The sequence below is a fragment of the Pseudonaja textilis genome, chromosome 8 (assembly GCF_049901715.1).
Source record: "Pseudonaja textilis isolate UNSWEBS1 chromosome 8, rPseTex1.2, whole genome shotgun sequence".
In the NCBI taxonomy this organism is placed as follows: Eukaryota; Metazoa; Chordata; class Lepidosauria; order Squamata; family Elapidae; genus Pseudonaja; species Pseudonaja textilis.
This window is the reverse complement of record NC_141997.1, coordinates 10,571,207-10,596,740: the sequence shown is the minus strand read 5'-3', so window position 1 is coordinate 10,596,740 and position 25,534 is coordinate 10,571,207. Positions and strand designations below refer to the sequence as shown.

Here is a 25,534-nt window from a genome sequence, read left to right as displayed (position 1 = left end):
TGCCATATTATCCTCCAGAACATCTGCAATATATTTTATGGTGGAAAAAAAAATAAAAAAAAATATTCCCTGCAGCTCACAATACACACACACACACACACACACTATTCATGGAAAATTGATACTTAAACAGTGCAATCAAATATCATAGTTTTAGGACTCATTCCTTTTCCATGTTGTGATGTTTATTATTAGCCTTGTCACCAATTTGCAAGGCTTCCTCTGGAGGAATCCAAAAAACCATGTAACTCTTCTCTGGGATGGTGCTAGAAAGGGAAAAATCCCTTGACTCCAGTTCTTCAGGATTTTCATGTAATTATTTAAAAGATAGAACAAGCTAATATCCCTATTTAGCCTTCGAAAAAGCCTTTGACTCCTGGTGACAATGTGACCAGTCCCTGTGTTTTATTTGACAACATTTTTGGAAGTAGTTTCCCATAGCCTCCTTCCCAGATCTGAGATAGAATGATTGGCCCAAGATCACCCAGTAGGCTGAGAGAATGGAATGGAATATTCTTTATTGGCCAAGTGTGATTGGACACAGAAGGAATTTGTCTCTGGTGCGTAAACTCTCAAGAAAGAATAGAACTTACAGTCTCCTGGTTTCTGGCCTGGTGCCTTTACTGCTACATCAAACTGGCTCTCATCCCTCAATATGATGTGTATAAAATATTTTTGGATGACAATTGACAAAAACTTTGGGAAAGAAACAACAAATTAACCAAGTCAACAGCATACAAAGAAAATCTTTACAAAATGTTTTACTGATGACATTTGCCACCAGCAAGAATGGCAAAAATGTTCCAAAATGTATTGCCAGAGTGCTGGAAATGTAAACAGATACTGGGGTCCTATTACCATAAGTGGTAGACTTGTCCAATGGCAAAAAAATATTGGTTAAAGATAAAAAGGTGGTTAGAAGAAATGATAGCACAACAAATAGATTTAAAACCAGAATTTTTCCTACTAGCTATACTACTGGAGAAATACAACAAAAGAATTATATATTTAATATTACATGTAATAACGGCAGTGAGAATTATATATGCACAAAACTGGAAAAATGAAAGTATACCCGTAGAGGAAAATGTAATAAAGAAAATACTAGACTGTGCCAAAATGGATAAATTAACGATGGAAATTAGGGACAAAGAAGAAACAAGAGTATTATTAAACATGGGACTTATTTTATAAATGGTTAGAAAACAGAAGCAGAAGTTAGTAAATTTATAATTAAGGGTGATTAATAAAATAGAGGTAAATCTATATATAGATATATGTAAGCGTAACATTATAAGCAATATTATCATTGGATCACATTTGATTACATTAAATTTTATAGAGCAACTAGAAGTGTAGATTATATTGTATATATTATGAGAATAACAGCTACAATTATGGTGTATAATATGTCTATTTAAAAGAGATTTGATACAGACAGTATACTGCCATTACAGAAATGGAAACATGATGTATAACAAAGGAAAATATATAATAGAAAATAATATTAAAATATTTTTGGATGGTTAGACATTCTTTTATGTCAAGCCAAGTTCACTGTCTAGCCAATCAAAGAGTAAAAATAAGCAGTAATCCAGGAAAGTCCTAAATTCTTAACATCCTTGCATAATCATGGCTATTATGTTACTTTTTAAAGTTTATTCTGTATTAACTAATTACATTATTGTATCTGCATCTTTCAACTTTCTACTATAATATTTGCACATATTTCTTGCATAAATACTTCTGCACATAAAAATAATCCTGAAAATTAGAATGTGAACATGTGTTTTTTTGCTTTTCTCTTTCTAGCAAAAAAAAAAAAAAAAGAGGTTAGGGTTTCAGCTGGGAAAGGATGGGTTAAACCTGTTTCTTTCCTAAAGGAAAACTAAGCTGTATGTAATCTGCAAATATAAACAATTGTTTCAAGTATTATTAAATTCCCACAGACAGTAATTATATAGGAAACTTGAGGGGGGTCATTTGTACAAAATAAATAACCGAATGTGTGATATGCTATTTTTATAATTTATAGCTATAACAATAGTAATACAATCATATCAGTGCATGGGAACAATTCTTCTTAGCCCTGAAAATCTCAAACACCATAGGCCTATGGTGGAGGGTTCACATGTTAGGAAAGGTACGAAATAATCTTGAATGTTGTATTTACAAATATATTATAGCAACACCTATACCTAGCAGATGGTTAATGGCACTGGGTTAATTAGCACAATCACATGTGACATCACTGTTGCATGAGCTATACTGGTTTGCCTTCCAATGCAATTCAAGAATCACTGGTGCTTCCAGTGCAGTGCGAGGTTACCTTTAAAGCCTTTTATGGCTTGGAACCACAGGACTGTTGCTCTCCAAGTATCTTGATTTGTCCTACCTAGGAGTGTCATGTTCTGGATCCCATCAGTTGTGGACTGATAGGCATTTTCTGCCAGGGTGCTTGCCCTTTGTGACAGCACTCTATCTGAGATCAGAGATGGTGTCATATCTACCAGCTTTTGTTTGGCACCATGCCAACATTCTGTAATCAACTGGGAAAGGGAGAAGGGGAACAAATGGGCAATAAGGCTTTGTGATGGGGAATTGGGAGGGGGGAATTGACAGCTGAGAAACAACACGGATAGACCATAGGGGGAGGGCTAGGGGAAACTAGGGGTTTTCGTTCTGTGTTTGCACATGAGAATTTTAGGTTCCGCTTGACTCTACTGCAATCAGCATCTCTTAGTAAAAGTGCCTTTTCACTTCAGTCAAATGGAGTCAAGAGTTTTACTTCCCTAAGGGAACAGCCTGGTTTTGTATCAGGCCACAGTGTGTGTGTGATAAGGCATATGTTTTGGCTCTCCTAACATCTAAGGTGTGCCATTGCACTTAAGTTGTGGTGCGGAAGGGGGCAGAAATCTGGCAACACAATATCCTGGAACCTGTGGAACCAAGTACTGACCTTTGGGATAAAAGTGGGATCTAGAGGGAGAACAACTCTATTATCATGAAAGGTGAAAAGATCCTGCCTGATTGAGAGGGCAGTGAGTTCTGACACCCTTCTAGCCAATGTGATTGATACCAGAAAAACCACCTTTAGTCTCAAGAATTGCAGAGACACTGTCCTAAGGGGTTCGAATGGTGGCTCTGTCAGGGCCTGAAGCACTTTAGAAAGGTCCCATGAAGGATACCTGTGTACTACCGGGGAATGAAGGTTAGAAACCCCTTTTAAAAATCTCCTGACAGAAGAATGGTGAGACAAGGAAGGAAATGAGTCCCAGGATAGCACTGAGGAAAGGGCCGCTACTGGGCATCATAAGGTATTAGGGGCTAATCCCTTCTCTAAGCCCTCTTGAAGGAAATGTAGAATCTCTGCCAGTTGAACTGAGGTGAGTGAAAAATCCTCCTTATGACACCATTGACAAAAAAACCCTCCTGGTGGCATTGTAGATGGATGATTTGCGAGACACCTGGATGGTGAGAATAACTTTCTCTGGGAGATTAGCCTCAACCATTGCTGCTCAAGTGTCACATGGTCAGTTTGAACCACTGGGGATCCGGATGGAGCAAAGCTCCCTGATGGAGAGAGATTGTGTGGGCTGGGATCCTCCAGGGAGGGGCTACAGACAGGTTCACCCTGGTCTGCAAACCAGGGCCTCCGTGGCTAATAGGGGGGGCCAGGAGAATTAGTTCTGCCCATTCCTCCAACATCTTTCGAATGACTGCCGGAATGATGGGAAGAGGGTGAAAGGTGTAGAGAAGACCCCTGGGCCATCTGCACCAAAGAGCATTGGTCCCCTCTGCTCCCTGACAAGGAAACCTGGTGAAAAATCTGTTTACTTGGGTGTTTTTGGGAGTGGAGAAGAGATCCACTTCCGGAGTCCCAAACCTCAGGCTAAGGTCTCTGAAAAGGGATGGGTGGAGGCACCATTCTGTATGGTCGACCGAGCTCTGGCTCAGCCAGTTGGCTTGGGAGTTGTCAAATCCCAAGATATGATCTGCCATTATTGACAACAAATGTCTCTCCGCCCACAGCCCCAAATGGTTGGCCTCCCTCATGAGGGCCCTGGACCTCGCTCCCCTTGTCTGTTGAAGTGCGCCTTTGCGGCCATGTTATCCATCAACACTAGTACATAGGATGCAGTTACCATGGCCCTGAAGTGCATCAGTACTAGAGATATGGCCCTGAGCTCTGGCCAGTTTATGGGGCAGTTTTTGTCTGTCTGGGACCAAATACCCTGAGCCATCTGGTCTTCCATATGGGCCCCCCAACCCAGAAGACTGGTGTCCGTGGTAAGTAACAGCCTGTCTGGCTCCTTCAATGGGAGTCCCTTCTGGAGGGCTGGGGAGAACCACCACTTGAAGGAATGTAGGGCCTGTGGACTGAGTTGGACCCTGATAGATGTGTGGCTGGTTCCTGCTCGTTGAAAAGGGAGCAGGAACCATTGTAGAGATCAAGAATGAAGCCGTGCCCACGGGACAATGCTGATGCACGAGATCATCTTCCCCAATAATTTGGACAGCAGTGCCAGGGGAACAGTGTGTTGATGTGGAACCTGGTGGATGATCTCGGTGAGGCTTTTCCCCTGGTCTGGAGACAAAAAGACTTGGCACAGGGTTGTGTCGATGACAGCCCCTAGGTGAAGCAATCTGGTTGTAGGAGTAAGATGGCTCTTCCTGGTGTTGATGGAAAAACTGGCTCTGAAGGTGGCAAAGTGTAATTTGCAGGTCTCGATGGGTGGAGTGGGTGGAAGACAACTGTATCAAAATGTCATCCAGGTAGCATTGGATCCACACTGGAACGGACCGACGCAAAGCCACCAATGCCACTAGGATCTTCGTGAAGACCCTTGGAGCTGAAGAGAGCCTGAAGGGGAGGGCTCGATACTGGAAGTGATGGTGCTGGTAACAGAAATGGAGAAACCGGCGATGGTGAGGCCAAATGGGTATATGGAGGTAGGCCTCCATAAGGTCAATGGAGGAGAGGAGATCTCCCTCCCAAATGCTCTCTAAAATAGAATGCAGGATCTGCATTTTGAAGCGCCTGTATGGGATAAACTCATTCAAAAATTTGAGGTCAAGGATGGCTCACCATCCTCCGAGGTCTTAGGGACCATGAAAAGTTGGGAATAAAATCCACATCCACATTGATGTTCCAGGAAAGGTTGAATGGCCCTTATGTCAATTAAGTGTTGAATGGCCAATTCCATAAGGGCCCTTTTTGAACTGTTCCACGAACGGGACAGAACACAAAATTCTCTGGGGGTGACGAGAGAAATTCCAACTGCAGCCCTGACCGCACACTGTTGAGTACCCAGGAGTCCGCATTGACCCCTCCCATCTGGAGGTGAAGTAAGCTAACCAACCTCCAATGGGTGGAGAGAATGAGGGATTACTTAGAACGATGGAAGGAATGACCCCCTCTCCCATGAAAGGGCTGTTTATCAGCAGAAGGTTGTTGTCTGCTGGGTGCATCTGGGCGTTGATCTTGTCACTGGGAATACGCCCTCTGTGGTTGGTAAAAACGGGGAGTGGTCTTGGGCTGAAATGTCGGTGGAAGGTATGGAGCAGGGCGATAGTCAGGTTTTTTTTCCTGATGAGGAAGGAATCTTCCATTTGTCCCTGGTCTTGATAAGATGTGGCTCTAGTGCATCGCCAAAGAGCCTTTCACTTGTACAGGGAGCCGAAGCCAGTTTCCACTTCCATCGCGATTCTGCCTGCCAATTTGAAGCCATGAGCCTTCTCACTGCCACTGAGGAGGCCATGGTTCTGGCTGCAAACTTGGCGGAATTAAGGGTGGCATCCGCCATAAATTCCTGCTGCTATTATTTTGTTGAGGTCCTGTTGAGACCTGAAGTCAGATGCTGGGGTCTGGCCTTGTAGCTGGTGCAGTCAGCGGAGCGAAGCCCTTGTGAAAAACGATGCAGCGGTTGAAGCCTGGACAGCCCACGCAACTGCTTGGTGGTAGCATTTGAGGGTCTGTTCAGAGCGTTTGTCCTTGGGCTTAAGTACATCCTCTGGCTTGGTGGGAGTGCCAGAGAAGGAGAATGAGGCCACGACTGGAGCGTCTACAGGGGGCACTGCAAGAGTGTTGGCTAGTGATGGGCTCACATTGTAAAATTGTCTATCGTGAGACAAAGGGTGAGGACCTGCAGTGGGGGAAGTACACTGTTCCCTGATCAGGTCGAGAAACAACAGAGGTGAGGGTAAGACCTCCGTGTAAACTACGGGCTTGGAGAAAAGGGAGTCTCCTTGCCCAGAGGGTTCCCCTTGTGGCTCAGGGGCCATTACCTCAGGAGACAGCTTGGCTGTAACCAGAGCCTTATATGGGAGTAGTTTGAATAAGGCTGGTTTGAAGGCTGTTGCTGAGGGAGGTTGATCTGGGTGAGATTCTTCCTCCTCTGAGAGGTTAGGGTCCCAGATCTCCCCCTCTTCCCGGTCTGAACGAGGGGAGTGACTGTGCACAGAAGGGTCAGAGCAGTCATCCTTCCCATAATCCTCCCATTCTAAGTGGGTGGAGAGGGCCCTATGCTCCTGAGGTGGATGAAATCCTCTCTGAAGGGGCCCTGGGGTTGCGAAGGGAAAAGGGAGTGAGCCCTTTCTAAGGGCCAAAGGATTTGCTGGAATCCTTCAGCCAACCCCTGCCTGATGGCAATAGAGACAACATCCTGAATCTTCCTAGGCCTGTCACAGTGTGAGTAAACTTAGATTCCGGTCTGGCCCGGGAGCTGCCCTGGACCCAGGTGGGTGGAGGGGGGGCATAGGTCCAAGTAGCCTGTTTGAAATTAGGCCATGACATGCTTAGGTCTTGAGGATTGAGTTGTTCCTCCAGCCTCTCAGGGGACCAAGATGGAGGGTTTCCAAAGGATCCTGAAATTTCTTCCCTTCCCCTAGAAGGGTTTCCCTGGTAACCCTGGGATTCTCCTGATTGGGAAGCCTGTTGCAGTTGTCATCTCATTTGCTCTATTGTTTTATTAAACTGTCTCTCTAAGGCAACATGTCTTCATTTCTCAGCCTCAAGTTCAGCCTGGGACATTTTCTTGGGGGCAGAGCTTTAGCCCTAATTTTTGCAGCCACCTCTCTCTGTACTGATTGAGATCGCTCTCTGCATCTTTTTCTTCTGGCTGGTTGGAGGGCCAGGTCCTCTGGACAAGGAAGTTCAGCTTGGGCCTTGTCCTGATCCATGGCAAGAATAGGTGAAGCACAAGAGATGCTGGAAGTTACCCTCGGAATGTGCTGGCTATTCGTGGGGCCTTGCTGCCAAGGAATGCAAGAAATTTGCCCTTGTTTTGAGGCCGATCTGAAGTTGGGCCACTTAAAATGGCTGTTCACCTCATGCAATGGAGGATTTGCTCCCCCAAAATGGCTGCCCAGACGTGCTGTGGCCTCTGGTAATGGTGGTCGTTCCTTAGGCTGCTAAGAGCCCCGAGCGACAAATTCGGCAGTTAGAAAGAGGGAAAGGCTATGGGGGAGGATAATGGATGCTTCCCTTATTTGCCTTCCCTGATGCTAGCAACATTTGAGTCCTTGGTGTGGCAGGAGAGCGGAGCCCCGCTCTCCTGAAGACACAGCTGCCCGGATCCCCAGAAGCTGTGTTTAAAGCTGTTTTTGAAGAGTTTGAATGGTAGAATTATCACAGTGCTTTCAGAGACACAGCTTATTGACTAAAAGAAGCTGAGTCAAAGTTGGGGACACTCCCAGGGGCTGGCCTTTTATATACAAGAATAGACTCAGCTTAATGACATCATCAGGAGGAGTCTAACCCATCCTGGGCTCTCGCAGCAGCATGGAGAACATCATTTGCAAATCTTAAGTTATTTAAATAAGCGCCATTGATTTGTATTCCATCTGTTGCCCAATCTAGTTTGTGAAATACTTCTTCAAGACAGGCTAAGAAAAGGATAGGTGATATTGTATCAACTTGTCTTACAACTTGTTCTATATTGATTAGAAAGCATTATATGTACTATGTGGTATATGTTATTTTAGAGAGAAAACGGAACCTTTTAAATCCCTCTGATATGTTTTCCATAGTTCAACATTTAAGCACGCTGCATATTCTACAATATTATAGATCTTAAGACTATGTCTATTAAAATGCTTTTCATACTTAATAACTTTGTTAACAGTAGCAATTAACAAATGTAATAAAATGTTTGGTTTAAAAAATGTTTTAATGACCTTGAATACTAAAAATTGAGATTTCTTAAAGAGAGCAAAATACTTATTGGTTTTGATCTAAGATACTCCCTTTGTAGGTAGGAAGATTTCTATAGAAAGTTGCTCCTAATGGAATAGACAACGAAATTAACAAAACTTTTTTGCATTTCTGCTGGCTGATCTGGTCATTGGAAGGATTAGTGAATTGTCAAGAAGGATTCTTAAATTAAAAACAAAATAAAGTTAACACAATGGATATTTTACCTTTCTTGTTTGTTCTATTTGCTGCTACTTTGCAGTATTTACATTATTGACAAATATATCTTTTTTATATATATATACAGAGAGCATTTGCACCAAGGCAAATTCTTTGTGTGTCCAATCACTTGGCCAATAAAATTATTCTATTCTATTCTATTCTATTCTATTCTATTCTATTCTATTCTATTCTATTCTATTCTGTCTGTCACCTTGAATTCTAGTTTTAGAAGGAAAAGTTCTGTCTAATTTTTCTCCTTAATTGTTCTCTCTAAGGCATTTCCAAACATTTTATTTTCTTTTGAAAGAAGGTATTAAAACTTACTTTAGTTTCCTTTACATGCATTCAGAATTTTCAAAGATTTACACCAAATTAGAAGGCATAGATTGCCTTCAAATAGATCCAAAGTCCTGTTTTATCCCAAATCATTTTATGTTGGATGTTTGTTTCAGAAAAGACGCAATCAACTTCTGACTTCATTATGATACTTAAGAAACAAGACTACTGACCCTTATGATGTCATGGCAATTACATTCCACTATTCTGCAATGTTTGATTCACAGCAGTATTTCAAAATCAAAACAAAATAAACCTTGTCTGCTACAAGAAATAATCACATTTGCAATATTGACATTCCATATAAATCTGTTGATCTTGCATTGGTTCATGTTCAACAAGATTTGAACCTATCTTCACTGACAGCACTGATAAAATCAGTACTGCATTAAGGTTACTTTTCTATTTACTTGATTTTCCTTCATGTAGTTTGGATAATCATTAGAATAACTCATCACTATATTAAACTGGAGTGGTGTGGTGGTCTAGTGGTAAAGACGCTCACCTCCCCGCATTTGGAAGGTTGAGAGTTCAATCCTAGGTTGTGGCAGATATTTCCCTCCTGGGGCACAAAGAAAAAATATCTGCTATGAACTCCACATGGCATCAGGAAGGACATCCGGCCAGTAAAGTCTCAGCTCCATTCAGTTGCTCTGATTCTAGCTCGAATTAAAGGATTGCAGGGTTGTAAAATGGGGTTTTTAAAAAATCAATAAAGTAGATGAGCAAAATAGGACACTTTTAACATACATTTTCTAATTTGGGCAAATGCCACATTTTGCTGCATTTTAAATTATAATGTTAATAACTAGTCGGTTACAGTTTTAATTAAATTTACAAAGAAGTTACTGATTTCTCTAGAAGATTTTCTGAAAGCAAATGCAACAGATGGATTACTGTATAAAATTGGATACTATGTGGAATTTTAAAAGAATCTTTTCAATGTTTCAGCATACATAAGCTTAAGAATATTTCTAACCAACATTCCATTTGTGGCACTAAGATGAACAAAGGAGAACAGAGTAAGCGTAACACACTGCCTCTGTAACCCCAGAAATAAAAGTTTCCAAGAGTTAAACAACTATTTGATTATCAAGTTAGCTTTTAAAATAAAGCAGCTATGCTACAGCCAGGAATAGAACCTCCAGCTGTCTAGCAGCTGTCTGAGTAACTATTGGTATCCACACAAAAGGATAAGTTTCACTGATAGACATAAAGCTTGTCTCTAGAAGATTTTTTTTTTTAAATTAAAATTGTTTCCATGCTTCTTGGCAACAAGCCTGTCAGTTTTGCAAGAGGCCCGATGAGAGGGTATAAAGTGAGACTTTGTTCAGTGATATTTACCTCCTATCACTTTCTTCTAGGTGTCCTTCATATTTTTTAAATTTTTAATTTATTTCTATCAAGAAATCTTGTGCAATTCATAATTTTTAGATTAAAAATATCAACCCTAACCCATTAATTAAAGCTGCCAGATTAAATCAACTTCACCTAAACTCTTGCTAGTTTTAGAGGATTTCTACAGATTTCCTTTGATTGGATGCTGGCTTTGTCTCCTGCTATCTTTATTATATTTTTTGATGAACATTATGACCAAACTCAGAAAATTACTATCAGAAAACTCAGATTTCTCCAGTCACTATTTACCCATTTGCTGGCTAGAGACACAGCAACCTCCTACAATTTGTAGTTAATAATGCTTTACACATTTATGATATGTTGTAAATATGCTTTATATTTTTTGTCACATAGCAACTGAAAGTGGACCTAAATCTTTTTATCTATATCTATATCGCTATCTATCTATCTATCTATCTATCTATCTATCTATCTATCTATCTATCTATCTATCTATCTAGAGATAAAGATATAAAGATTCACACACACTTCTGACAACAACATTGTGGTTTAGGTAGGCCCCAAATAACATAGTACTTGAAAGTGGACCTAAATCTATGTCTTCTATATCCTGGTTTATGACCTCTGTGCCCTACATTCCTATTCTCATTCCATCTTTCTACATACAGCCGAAGAATTCAACTTTTGTTTTTGTTTCTTATCAAATGAGATTTGATTTGTTGTTAGTTACTATGAGTTAGTTTGAAAATAGTTTATTTGATGCTAACTTTAATGTATGTAGGCAAATTCATTTATCAAATTTGTATTCTGTTTGTATACTTGATGACCCAAAGATTAAAAAAAAATTCTTTGTGGAAAATTGTTGAAAAAGGATGAGCTTGAGGTATACACAAATACTCTCAGAAAGGGAATGCATGTATTTACATCTGATGCCAATTTCAGGAAGATATATCATCCAGAGTACTTGGACTATTATCAAGCCAATTATACTTTTCAATTAAAAAGTTTTCGAAATATCTCTGCACAATTCTGTAACTCAGAAGAATTTTAAGTGAATGAGGATTGTTTTTAATAGTTTATAAATCATAAAGAGAACTGGCTGGACCTATTAAAAGTTTCCTTGGGAAAATAAAAGAGAAGTGTATACTGTATAGCATAGCAGTTCCAACCTCTACACACTGCAGTCATGTAGCCACATTGACAAGAGCAACATGAGACAGCCAGCTGTGGCAAAAAAAAGGGAAATTATTCTAAATCATATTGTATATCATGAAGCAGATAGCCTCATTTATTTTATGTGTTTTCATGTGGCTGATTGGTTGTCCAACCTTACTTCACAAAACTTTTCCAAAGGATCATTATAGTTTCTGTTTGTTTTCTTTATCAAGGCATGAATTGTAGTGTAGACAAAGAATTGTCACTTTGTAATAGGCAAATTGACAAAATAATTTATTTATCAAGGGAAAATGTGAATAGTTCAAGTTTACTTTTTATTTATTTGATTTGTCAATTGTTTACAAGATAGTAAGTATAAGTGTATACATAGGTATGAATACATGAAATGGGTACATATAAGAAAAATAAAAGAAACAATAGGACAGGGACGGTAGGCACGTTGGTGCGCTTATGCACGCCCCCTAGAGACCTCTTAGGAAAGGGGTGAGGTCAATAGTAGACAGTCTAAGGTTAAAGTTTTGGGGGTTTGGGGAAGAAACTACAGAGTCGGGTAGAGTATTCCAGACATTGACCACTCTGTTGCTGAAGTCATATTTCCTGCAATCAAGTTTGGTGCAGTTAACCTTGAGTTTGTATCTATTGTGTGCTCTTGTGTTGTTATGGTTGTTGTTATACTTTTGTCTTTGGCATACTACTTTAAAGTCACACCACTGTCCTGAAGTTTCACTTATTTCTACAGTTGTCCTGTGTTTTTATATGAGTTTAATAGATTCAGAATTTTAGCATGTTGGAAGATAGAGTGCATATTTTTTATCATCACTGTAGGCTTTTTATGTATAATTTTGATGCTTAATGTTTATTTTATTTATTCTGCAAGCCACCTTGGGGGAGTTTTAAATGCTGAAAGTTCAATCATATGTAAGATTTTAATGAAGTATCTGAAAACTAAAGTCATATATTCCATTTTATTTATTTACAAAGTGCATTTGGTACAGTAACTGATAGCCAACTGGGCATGACAGAGCACTGATGAAGAACAAGATTTTACAGAAACAAAAGCCCCATAATATCTTTGCTAGGCAAATCTGCATGTTAAGTGCCACAAAATCACTTACTCGCTTAAGAACTTATTCCCAAATCTAGAATTTTCATTTCTTGCTAGTATAAGACTTGAATCTAAAAAGATGGGAAATTGTCCTCTAAAATGTTTTTCATGAAATTAAGGCCATGTGCAGGAAAAATGAAAACCGGTTCAGGAAATATTTTATTGGCCTATCAGTGTCAGATAAATCTTGATTTAATAAATCAGTAGTGGGGAGAAGGGTCTAATTCCTGATTATCTGTTCAAACAGATATTGTGTCATTCACACAGCAATGTCATTACACAAATCAAAAATCTTTTGCACTATATATTACTTGCATAATTATTTCCTCATGCAAATTATAGCATGCGTGTCATTTAATGCTATTTACATAATTATAACATTACACAAGTGATGTAAAATTTCATAAATACAACTAGAATTTTGTCCCATCTGAATTCTGCTGCATCCCAGTCTTCTAATTCAGGTTATGAAATGCTGGTATACTAGCTTCACAAGATCAAGGGAAAGCAGATTCAGATGGCCTGAAATTTGCTTCCAGGGATGTTAAGCTCCGCCACAGGTTGGAGAAGTCCTGGCATTTTCCCTTGCTGCTGCTTGGCAGAAGCGCAAATTGGGCAGCAAGCCACATAACTCTGAATCTCCCCTTTTAATTGACAGCCACCAGAACTGACACTTAATCAGGTGTAACATTTTTACAAAGCCAAAATGTCAGGTGGTTTTTAAATCATGGCTTTTCTCCGGGATTAATTATCAAAAAGGATTTTACCTATGGAATAAAACATACTCACAGCTCATAGAATCATAGGGTTGGAAGAGACCCTGTAGCCCCCCTAGTCCAAGTCCCTGATAGAGGAGGAGACCTTATATAATTTGTATATAGTCCTTCACAAGGGCATATGGGAGGTAAACTTGACCTTGAATTTACAGAACACTACTGCATCCCTAATTCTAAGCATATAGGACAAGATGCAGTAAACGATGGTCTTTCTTCTGCTTCCTGGATGGTATTCCATTCCGGCACCATCAGAACTCAAAATAAATGCCTTATCTCTCTCCTTCTCACATGCCCGTCTTCTAGGCCAGCTTTAAAACTAGGTTATAATTAACAAAAAGGCAAGGTTTTGTAATAAACATTGTTACATTTTAACAGCTGTGGAGACCTGGGATTCTCTAGTTATGCTGAACTTAAATCTCTGCCTCTCAAACATATTGGGCAGGCTTAGGAGAACTAGAATTCAGTAGTATAAGGTCCTAAAGATAATGAGCTTGGGACCTGCCATTCTGAAAATATTGTAACACAAACTAAAGCCTTGGGTGAAGATCAATTAAGAGTGCAGGATGATATTAAATAACTCCAGCTTTCCCTTTTTTTCAAATTATTTTTTTAAATTAAAACACAAATCCTCTAATCTTAGAATTTATCCTAAGGGTAAATAACTTTCCCTCGTAGTGAAACTCTTTCTTGAAAGAAATAAATGTTAACTTTCCAATTCATTCTGAGTATATTAGATGGCTCCAAGATTAATTATATGTCCGTATAGTGGTATCCATGCACACATATCCACCCACAGTAAGCAGTAATAACAAAGTAAATAAACCAACGGTGAACTTCAGATATAACTTCCTCTGGAAAAGTGACTTGACAATAAAACAAGGGGAATGAGAGAAAGCTGGACTTTCCTGAGATGCAAACACAGGAAACAGAAGTAGAATGGGAAAAGAATGACTTTTCCTAAGAGATGTTCTTGGCATGAGAATCTTCTTTGGTCAACAGATGTTCATCCAAGCTCCCCTAGAGAAAAGAAATCTTAAAAAAAAAAAGAATATTTATAAAAGCCTACTGGTGCAGCTGCAGCCATTAATGGATTATATCAATTAGAAGGTCCAATTCATGAGACTGCTTAAGATGGGAGAGGCCTAAATTATTAAGAAAGTCACCCTCTATTATCCACAGAGAAAAGTTCAATAGGTAACTCTCTAATACTTTCTTCATAGCAGCTGACTTTGGAATTTTGCCAGGTGAGTTTATTGTCAATGAATTTGTAATCAATAGAACTTTTTTACATGTCAGTTTCATAAAATACAACCAATGACATTTAATGTCTCTATAATATTGGGATGTTATACCATTTGTTCTCCTAAACAGATCAACTGAATTTCTTGAAAAAGGAGAAACATGCACCATGCTGACATTGATAGGCTTAATAAAGTATAATATGTCCACATTATAAGTATCTCAGGCTTCACAGAAAGCTTTGAATTCTAGTCCTACTTTAGGCATGAAAATTAGCTGGGTGACTTTGGGCCAATCATTCACCTTCATCTTACATATTTGTTGTTGTGAGGAAAATAGGAGGAATAGGAAGGAATATTAGGTATGTTCATTGCCTTAATTTATTTATAAGAGTAATAAAGATGAGATAAAAAAATCTAGAAAATATCATCATCATAGTACTTTCCTTCTCTAGCTAAAAAGCCTTTTTCCAAATCTAAGGTAAAAATAGTGAGCTCATGACTGGCATGAAAAAAATAATCAGAAACAGTTCCACTATTCTGTGTTAAACCAGCTGATACACTGATTATAGCTTGAGTGAATTTAAGTTTTAGAAGTCCAAGAAAATTAAAACTGAAGAGGAAAAGATATGATGCTATTTAGTTTAGAGCCTTAATTTCTGTACGATTCAAGATCAACTAAGCAACCATTTCCTCATTTTATAAACAGATGGATAAATTTTAGATATAGAGACATTTTGCAACAAAGCATGGAGTTGCTAAAATGTAAGTGATTTCATCTTTAATCCAGCTATGAAAGAATTTCCAGGAAGCCTTTTTTAAACAGAATGTTATATTCTTCTTTAGTTTTAAGAACAATGTCTTGGATTACCTAAAAGGATTAGTCTGCTCTCAAGTTCCTGGTAACCACCATTTCTGAACAGTTTCACAACTAACGCTGAATGCATCCGACAGGTGCAATAATCCGGAAAAATGATTTCATGCCTTTAATAAATAGCCTCTGGGATGTCATTCAACCACATTCACAAAACATCTCCTGCAGGTTAAAATTACAAGCTCCATAGGAAACATGAGAGATACAGAAAGAATGGCCAATATTTAACAGAACAAATTAACCTATTAATAATTTTAAATGCTGAGATATATGTGTATCTCTCAACAGAGAGACAGGCAGATGATGGATTGATATATCTTGTTGAATTGATGAATTCTGTGGGGAAAAAATGGAAAGGAATATGTTGCTGACTTAAAAGAAAAACACAGAAATCATGCAAAACATGACTTTCTGATACTTTCCAACCTGTACATAGAAAATGGTCATAGGAAGCATCTGTTTCTTCTGTTGTATAATGAAGCAATACAAGTTGTCCTTGACTGACAATCAAAACTGAGCCCAATTTTTCTGTTGTTAAGTGAGACATTTGCTAAGTGAGTTTTCCTCCATTTTATGACTTTTCTTGCCCTGCAGTTGGTAAGTTAGTAACATAATTGCTGAGTGAATATGGGTTCCCCATCAATTTTATTTGTCAAAAGGTTGCAAAAGGTGACCACATGACCTCAGGATATAGCAACAGTCATGAGTATGAACCAGCTGCCAGGCATTTGAATTTTGATCATGTGACTATGGGGATGCTATAAAAATTGTAAGTGTGAAAAATGGTCAAAAATCACTTTTTTCAGTGCTGTTGTTAACTTTGAATGATCACTAAATGAAGTGTTGTAAGTCGAGGACTACCTTATGTTATATCTGGATCTAATTAGAGAAAGTATATATGTATGATGCATCTGTGTGTATAAATTCTGCCAGGACAGACTAAATATGCCTATTATGGGCCACCAGGCCTAGAATGGGGAGAAGTCGAACTGGCAGTGATATAAGCAGTCCAACTGATTCCGCTGCGGGAATCTACTTGGATGACTTTCTCCTCTTTATTGTCCCTACCTGGATATAGACAATTTTCAAGCTTGAACTTTCATTGCTAGCTTCTCCTGTGGTTTTTCAATGCATGCATACAACACATACACAAATACACACTAATGAAATGCCACATTTGGGGGTTTTTTTGCTTTACTTTCAGGGATTTATCCTTATCCAGGCAGAGTTTTGAACTCCTTATGTTATTTCTTTACAATATTTTATTTTCCTGGAGGGAATAAGAATAAATCACTGTGCTCTCTTTACCTGAGAATCTGTTTATTGTACAACAAGGCTACTAATTTGGCATATTATATATGTTGAGATATGCACTGTTCCCACAGCTAGTTTTGGGTCATTTGGAAACCTGGCACATGATATGAATTACAAAAAGAGGGCATTTAAGAGAAATGAAAATAAAAAATTGTGAGGGGAGAATGGGTCTACACAGGCAGGAGCAGGGGAAGGCAATCTCATTCTTATTGAAATGTTAAGACAAAGACAGAATTTTTTTAAAAATGAGAGTTTTTAGAAATAGTCTTAAGTACTGAAGGTCTGAAGTTTAGCATAAAAATTATTTCGGTGGTGGTGGTTGGTATTTTATCCTTATTTCATGTATCATTTTGAAATGTAATGGCTTCCCACTGGGCAGACTATGAATACTACATAAAATCCCAGAATGGAAGAACTGGAAGGAACCTCGGAGAACATTTCGAATGCAGAACTACATTATCTGAGACAGACAAGAGAGCCAGCCTCCAGTAAAGAAGAGTCTGCCATCTCTAAAGAAAGACATTTCCATTGCTGAATAGAGTTCGTTGTTATAATTTTGTTCCCAATGTCCAAATAAATCTACAATTAGATCTGCAGTTAAATCTATAATTAAATCTGTAATTTACTCCTTTTGGAAAAACCCTGAACAGAACTGGCACAGCTTCTATTCGACAGTCCTTCTTTCTCTGACGAGATTTATCATGCCTCCCATCCCAATCTTCAGACTAAACATATTGAGTGCCTCCAACTATTCTTATATACATTTATTCTTCTAGGATCTTTATCTTCTTTGATTTCCTCTAGACATATTCCAATTTCTCCATGTCTTTTCTAAAACGTCGCCCTGGGTAAATATTCCAGAGCAGTTTGATCAATGTAGAACACAAAGGAACTATACATCTGTTGATACAGTCTAGGATTATATTTACTTTTTTCCACAGCTGTTAGTGGGCTTAAGGAGCACTGAGAGCTTCTCCACTCTGTCTTTAACAGAGTCTGGACATCATTTTAGTTAGACATTCATGCCTGTGACAACTGCTCTTCCTCTGGGCACCAGAATGGGCGTTGGTAGAAGTTACCCTGAATGCCCTTTCTATCTATGCTGCGAGAGAGCCCAGGATGGGTTGACTCCTTCCTATGACGTCATTTAGCTGAGTCTGTACTAAGATATAAAAGCCAGCCCCCGGAAGTTAGCCCAGCTTTGGTGAAGATACTTGACAGACTGAAAGGTGTCTCTGAAAGCACAAATGAATACAGAAATATGACTTACCCTCTCCGGACGAATCAACGGAGGGGCTAGGCTCTCTTGCAGCATAGATAGAAAGGGCGTTCAGGGTAACTTCTACCAATGCCCATTCTCCTCCATGCTGCATCGAGAGCCCAGGATGAGACATACCAAAGCTTGCATGTCCACGGGTGGGTCCTCATCCGGCTCATCACACCGACTGTTGAACCACTCGTTGAAGCACCTGTCTGCCGAAGGCTGAAGTTGCCGAGGCAAAGGCATCCAGACGGTAGTATCTGATGAAAGGAGACGGAGATATCCACATGGCCGCACGACAAATCTTCTCCAAGGATGCTTGGGTCGCCCAGGCAGCCGAAGTGGCCGTGTTTCTGGTAGAGTGAGCCGTCAGACCTCGAGGAACTAGAAGGGCCGCAGCTTTATAGGCCTGCTCAATGCAAGATCTGACCCACCTGCTTATAGTAGGAGAAGAGGCCTTGTGCCCCAAGTGAGAAGGGAAAAGGAAACAAACATGGCTTCTGACTTCCTGAAGGAGAAAGTGCACTTAATGTATATTCTAAGAGCCCTTCCTACGTCTAGCGTATGCCACTGCTGTTCTAAGTCATGGTGCGGGAGGGGGCAGAAGCCAGGCAACATAATGTCCTGGGACCTGTGGAACAGGTGTTAACCTTTGGAAGAAATGAGGGGTCCAGACTGAGGACAACCCTATCATCGTGAAAGGAACAAAGGTCCTATCTGATGGAAAGAGAAGCAAGCTCGGATACCCGCCTGGCTGAAGTGATGGAAATGGGGAACACTACCTTCAGTCAGGAAATGGAGAGACAATGTTCTAAGGGGTTCAAAGGGGGGCTTCGTAAGGGCATTAAGGACCTCATGAAGATCCCAGGAAGGATACCTGTGAACCACCAGAGATGCAGGTTGGAAGTCTCCTTTCAAAAAAACTTCCTGATTGAAGGGTGATGGGATAAGGAAGGAAGTGAACCCCATGAAAGAACCGAGGAGAGGGCCTCAACCTGCCTCTGTAAAGAGTTGGGGGTCAAACCTTCCCACAGATCGTGCTGAAGGAATCTAAGAACCTATGCCAATTGGGCTGAAGCAGGAGGGAGACCCTCTCTAAGGAACCCTCGGGAAGGGCCTTCCAGGTGGCATCATAGATGCGCCTTGTAGAAGGTTTGCAAGATGCCAGGATAGTGATGATGACCCTTTCAGGAAGATCAGCCACCCCTAGCCGCTGCCGCCCAAGTGCCACATGGTCAGCTTGAGCCACAGGAGCTCCGGGTAGAGCAGAATCCCCTGATGAAGACAGGTTAGATGGACTGGGATCCTCCAAGGAGAAGCCCCGATAGGCTGACCAGGTCCGCAAACCAGGGTGTCCTTGGCCAATAGGGTGTCAGGAGGAGGAGCTCCGCTTGTTCCTCCAACATCTTCCGAATTACTGCCAGAATGATAGGAAGCAGGGGAAAGGCATAGAGGAGACTTTTGGGCCATCTGCACCAAACAGCATTGGTCCCCTTAGCTCCCTGGCAAAGAAACCTGGTGAAGAATCTGGTGACCTGGACAATTTGAGGAGTGGAGAAGAGATCCACCTCCAGCATTCTGAATCTGAGGGAAAGGTTCCTGAATAGAGACGGAGGAATGGACCATTCTGTCTGGTTGCCAAGGCTCCTGCTGAGCCAGTCGGCCTGGGAGTTGTCGATCCCGGAGATGTGGTCCGCCAAGATTGACAACAGGTGTTTCTCTGCCCAGAACATCAACCGTAGCGCCTCTCCCATGAGGGCTCTAGACCTCGTCCCCCCTTGCCGGTTGACATGAGCCATGATGGCCATGTTGTCCATAAGGACTAGAACATGAGAGCCGGTCACGGAGTGCCTGAAATTCTTGAGAGCTAGAAAAATGGCTCTGAGCTTTTGCCAATTTATGGGAAGGGCCAGCTCTGACCTGGACCAAGGTCCTGAGCTATCTGGCCCTGCATATGGGACCCCCAACCCAGGAGGCTGGCATCGGTGGTTATCACTAGCTTGTCTGGGACCCTGAAAGGGAGTCCCTTCCAGATTAATGGGGAACGCCACCAATTGAGAGATCTCCGGATTTGTGGTGGGAGCGGGACCTTGATGGATGAGAGGCTGGTTCCTGTTCATTGGTAGGGAAGCAGGAACCATTGGAGTGGACGGGAGTGGAAAAATCCGTGGCTCTGGAGATATGACAGGGTAATTTGCAGATCCCGATGGGCTGCATGGATGGAGGACAGAATCAAAATGTCGCCCCAGTAGCATTAGATCCTCACTGGAACAGAATGCAGAGATGCCATCAATGCCACCAGAACCTTCGTGAAGACCCTTAAAGCCGATGAGAGGCCAAAGGGAAGTGCTCTATACTGGTAATGGGTATTCTGATAAGAGAAACAGAGAAACTGGCGATGATGAGGCCAAAAGGGGATGTGGAGGAAGGCTCCATGAGATCAATGGAAGAATGGAGATCATCCTCCCGAACGTTCTTTAAAATAGAATGCAGAGTCTGCATTTTAATTTGTTTGTATTTTACAAATTGGTTGAGAATTTTTAGATCCAGGATGGTTCGCCACCCCCCCCGCCCCCGAGGCCTGGGAATGATTAAAAGGCGAGAGTAAAGCCCACATCCCCGTTGAGAGGGGGGAACAGGTTGAATAGCTCGGATTTCAAGGTGTTGAATGGCCTGTTTTATGAGGTCTTGCCTTGAAATGTCCCGAGAGACAGGCCAGCTCAAAAAAATAATATTTTTTTTTCCTTTTGGGGGTGGCATTAGGAAGTCCAATTGTAACCCTGACCTAATAGTGCAGAACACGCAGGCATCCATTGTTGACTCCTCCCATTTGGAGGCAAAGAAGGCTAGGCGACCTCTGATGGGTGCGGAGAACGAGGGATTACTTAGAGCAATGGAAGGAACGACCCCCCTAAAAGGGCTGTTTACCAGTAGAAGGTTGTTGCCTGCCAGATGTTTCCGCATGTTGGTCTTGGCGTTAGGAGTATGGACTCTGAGACTGGGGGAAGCGGGATGAGATCTCCACTCAAAAGGCAGGAGGGCGATAAGGAGCTGGGCAATAGTCGGCTCTCTTCCCAGAGGAAGAGAGAATCTTAAGTTTATCTCTGGTTTCGATGAGATAAGGTTCCAGAGCATCGCCAAAAAAGCTTATCGCCTGCGAATGGAACTGAAGCCAGCTTCCATTTACGGCATGACTCCGCCTGCCAATTTCTGAGCCATAACAGTCTTCTTGCTGCTGCTGAAGATTCCATGGCCCTAGATGCAAATTTGGCGGAATTGAGAGTGGCATCTGCAGTGAATTCCGCCGCTGCAATTATCTTATTAAAGTCTTGGTGAGACCAAAGGTCAGATGTAGGCAAACTAATCTGGAGTTGGTGCAGCCACCATATAGATGCCCTTGTGAAAAAAGGATGCTGCAGATGAAGGATGAACAGCCCATGCAGTGCTGGAATGTCAACAGAAGGCACTGCCAGGGCATTTGCCAGGGCATTGTCCAGGGCTGCGCTGACATCATAGAAAAGCTTATCCAGGGAAGATGGGCCAGGACCTGCCGAAGGGGAAGTGCACTGTTCCTTGACCATGTCCAGGAGCAAAGTGGGAGAAGGCAAAACCCCTGCATGCACTACAGGCTTCGAGAAGAATGCGTCTCCCTGGCTAGAGGGATTTCCTTGTGGCTCAGGAGCCACTTTTTCTGGCGACAGCTTGGCAGTGACCAAGGCCTTGCTGAGTAATGGCCTGAAGAGAGAAGGATTGAAGACCAATACAGAGGATGTCTGCTCTGGGTGAGTCCTCTTCCTCTGAAAGATTTTGGTCAAAGGTCTCACCCTAAATCAGGGTGATGAGGCAGGGAACTTATAGATTGAGAAGAGAGAAGGGCCTGAACCCTTTCCAGAGGTCGAAGAATTTGCTTGAAGCCTTCAGCCAATCCCTGCCTAATGTCCAATGAGACAACATCTTGGATATTCCCTGGTCTATGCTCAAAGGTAGAGGTAGAAGGCTGAAGGCCTACTGCTGTGGGAGTGAAGGTGGCTTCAGGCCTAGACTGAGAAGAGGATCGAGGCCTGGAGGGAGGGGGAGGAGCATAGGGTCCAGAAGCCTGTTGGAAATAAGGCCCAGTTCTGCTTAGATCCTGAGGATCATATTATACTGCCAAAGCCTCAGGAGACCAGGATGGAGGATGGAAAGGCTCAAGATAACTTCTCCTCCCCTGGGAGGGCTTGGCTGAGGCCCACGGGAATCACCTGAAACCTGCTGTAATTGCACTCCCTTCTGTTGAATAGTTCTGTTGAACTGCCTCTCTAGGGCTGCATGTCTGCACTTTATTGCCCTCAACTCAGCCTGAGTTGCCTTCTTAGGGGCTAGAGCCTTAGCTCTGATTTTAGCAGCCACCTCCCTCTGGACCAATTGGGAGCGTTGCCTATGTCTTTTTCTCTTATTGGGCTTAAGAGACTGTTCCACTGGGGGGAAAGCTCTGCCTGACCCTTATCTTGCTCCATTGTAGAATAAAGGCTCTTGCGATGGAAAGAAACTGTTTGTAGATTTTTCTATTAAGCCCCTTAGGATATAAATGGCCCCTGGGCTTACAATATCGCCGCTCACCTCATGGTGGAAGGCTTCAATCCAAGATGGCCACTGACTATGGGAAACAGGCTCCGAGATAGAAGAATCGCTCCTTAGGCTATAAAGAGCCCCGAGCAAAGTCAGCAAAGGAAAGGGCAGCCTCTGGCCACACAATCAGCTGGCTGACGCTTTTACGACCACTCAAATCGCAGGCGTGGGGGAGGTCTACAGACGCTGCCCAACTTGCCTGAACAGCGCTCTGGCAACGCTGCTCCCAACGTTGCAGGAGAGAGAGCCCTGCTCTCCTGGAAGAGCAGCTGCCCTGGGAGCTGCTTGAAGCGAGGAAAAATGGTACTGAAGATCACTGGTGAGTGCTAACTATAACAGAACGCTTTCAGAGACACAGCTACTGACTGAAAGGAGCTGAGTCAAAAGCTGGGGTAACTTCCGGGGTCTGGCTTTTATATCTTAGTACAGACTCAGCTAAATGACATCATAGGAAGGAGTCAACCCATCCTGGGCTCTCGATGCAGCATGGAGGAGAAGTGTTATCATCAATCAGGAAGGGCCTGGAATCTATTCTAAAGCTCAAAAAACAAGGAGTTATTCTAGGCAAGCTGGACCCTTTGCATACACTGACTGGCAAAGGAACAAGCTGCAAATGTTGGCCTGTCCCTTTTTTATTTTATCTCCATGCATCAGCTGAAAATAAGCTTCCACTCTCCATGTGAACTGGGACCATGTTTTATAGTGCACTAAGATATAGTTTATGTTCAATTGAGGACACCCACCTTCATACTTTCCAGTTGACCATATGCAAGTCGATGAGAGTAAGAAATAGGTCTGTTTATGTGGCTGTGTCCTCTATCCAGCTCTAAACTCTATTTGGTCAAATGGAAATATTCCACTAAGTGGGGAGGAGGTATTTACTACATATCTACCATTTATTTCTCTTCCCATTTTACAAGATGCCCAGATATTTTAAATATTGCACTGTGATATGCTATCGACCAATAAATGTCTCTGAACTCTGGATTTAAAAGAGCAAGCAGGCGAGAGAAGTTGATTTGTCCTGCAGGGAATCTTCAGAAATTTGGGTTGAAGAATTTGATGAGAAGCTAAAAAGACACATCTGTAAAGGGCAGCATTATTAAACAGTCACAGGCATGAGGAGTTGGTATATGTATAAGATCTGGTAAGTCCCCAGCCCCATTTCCCCCCAGCATTATCCCTAAATTAAAAAAGCCAGCCAGATTCACATAGCCATAGACTTTGATGCAGGGCTTAATAACGACAGATAATCTGCTGACATTTAAAGAAAGCAACATGCAGCTTCTTCAACATACACACTCCAAGAGTTTTCTGCAGTAATGCACTAATAGCATTCAGCTTAATCAGATTTTATCTTGAAATTTGTTCAGCTGAAAACAGTCAATTGCAAAATCAATAGCTCTGCGAAATTAAATATATCTCTTCTCTGTTGCCAAATTCTAAGAGATTGCCAAGTGGTGAGAATCTTCCCAAATTATAACAAAATTGGAAAGATGGACAGATGCTCTTTCCCAATCTGTACAGACAACAGTTGACTTAGTGACTTGACTTACAACAGTTCACTTAGTGACTGTTTGAAGTTACAACAGCACTGAAAAAAAGTGATTTATGACCATTTTTCACACTTATGACCATGGCGCATCCCCATGGTCACATAATTTATATTTGGATGCTTGACAACTGGTTCATATTTATAAAGTTACAGTGTCCCAGGGTCATGTGATCAACTTTTTCAACCTTCTGACAAGCAAAGACAATAGGGTAGCTGGATTCACTTATCAACTGTGTTATTAATTTAACAACCTCAGTGATTCACATAACAAACGTGGCAAGAAAACTCGCCTAACAAATTTCTTACTTAACAACATAACTATTGGGCTCAATTATGGTCGTACATCGAAGGCTACCTGCATTTATTTTTATTTGGTACTATGACAGTTGGGATTCTTATTGAGGGAGAGGTTAGCCTATTCTAGAAAACAGGCTTTATTTACGCTGTGAGTGCCTCTGTGTAAAACTCACAAGGGAGAAATAATTTTATTTAGTCTGTGAATTGAGCCAATCAAAAAGAAAGCTATAAAAGGTCTTTCAAATCCAAGTCATTCTAAATAAATGGATTACATGGGGAAGAAGATGCTTTTAATTTGTCTAAAACCTTTTCTCCTCAAGCTAAAAGTTGTATTATTTGGTGGGGGAGAAGGAGGAGGAGAGAAAGAGAGAGAGAGAAATTTCCTGTACTGCATAACAAACACTTGAAGGATAAAGATGCATTGAAATCTTCTCTGTTGGTTTAAATCAAGGAAAGAGAAAGTAAATGGTTGATCTGTATAATACACTAGTCATGACTTTCCTGCATGCTTCAGCAATATAATTAGGAATTTCCTCTGGACCATTTTAATAATCTCCTATTTAAAATGTTAAAATATCAAGTTGATATTAATTTTAAACACTAGCATTCTATATGCACACATTTCACAGGATAAGGTTCAAAACAGTGCTTTTAAAAAAAGTTTCAATATATTGCTTAGAAGAACAAACTGTAAAAATTGCCCTGTAGACTATTTCTCTTGCCACAGAAACCAAATCCACACAAAGCACTAGACTCTTATAGCCATAGGTTTACACATTCCATTTAATAGGGCTATAAATATTTGGATACATATACTCAGATTCTAACTAGGATTGAAATTCCCGACACTTTGAACAGCCAATTAAAGTAGAGAATTTCCAGTACTAACATAACCAATGTGAGATTCACTTCCCAGAAAAGGTCCCTGGCCAATTTTCTTTATTATGATATATGCTCAAGAGAAGAAGAAAAACTAGCCATTTTACCAAAATATTTGGGACTCAAATTATTAGCAGATTCAGTAGCTAAAAAGCACAGGTTTCATAACTGTATATAAATGGCTTTTCACTATGCCTTATGGCCAAATTTGAAAAATCAATATATCAGCTTGGCTGGATAGATTAGATCTTATCTTTTATTTAATGCAATTAAGAAAATTTTAACTCAGTTATATAAGACTGCAAAGTGCTACTTCTCTCATCAACTTCTGAATGAAAAA

At 41.1% G+C, this 25,534-nt stretch overlaps 1 protein-coding gene across 1 annotated transcript in view; it reads right to left on the bottom strand.

The window, feature by feature from the left end:
* GEMIN8 (gem nuclear organelle associated protein 8) overlaps nucleotides 1-25,534 on the bottom strand; it is a 48,594-nt gene that overhangs the window by 5,512 nt on the left and 17,548 nt on the right. The gene's annotated exons all lie outside the window — the stretch shown is intronic.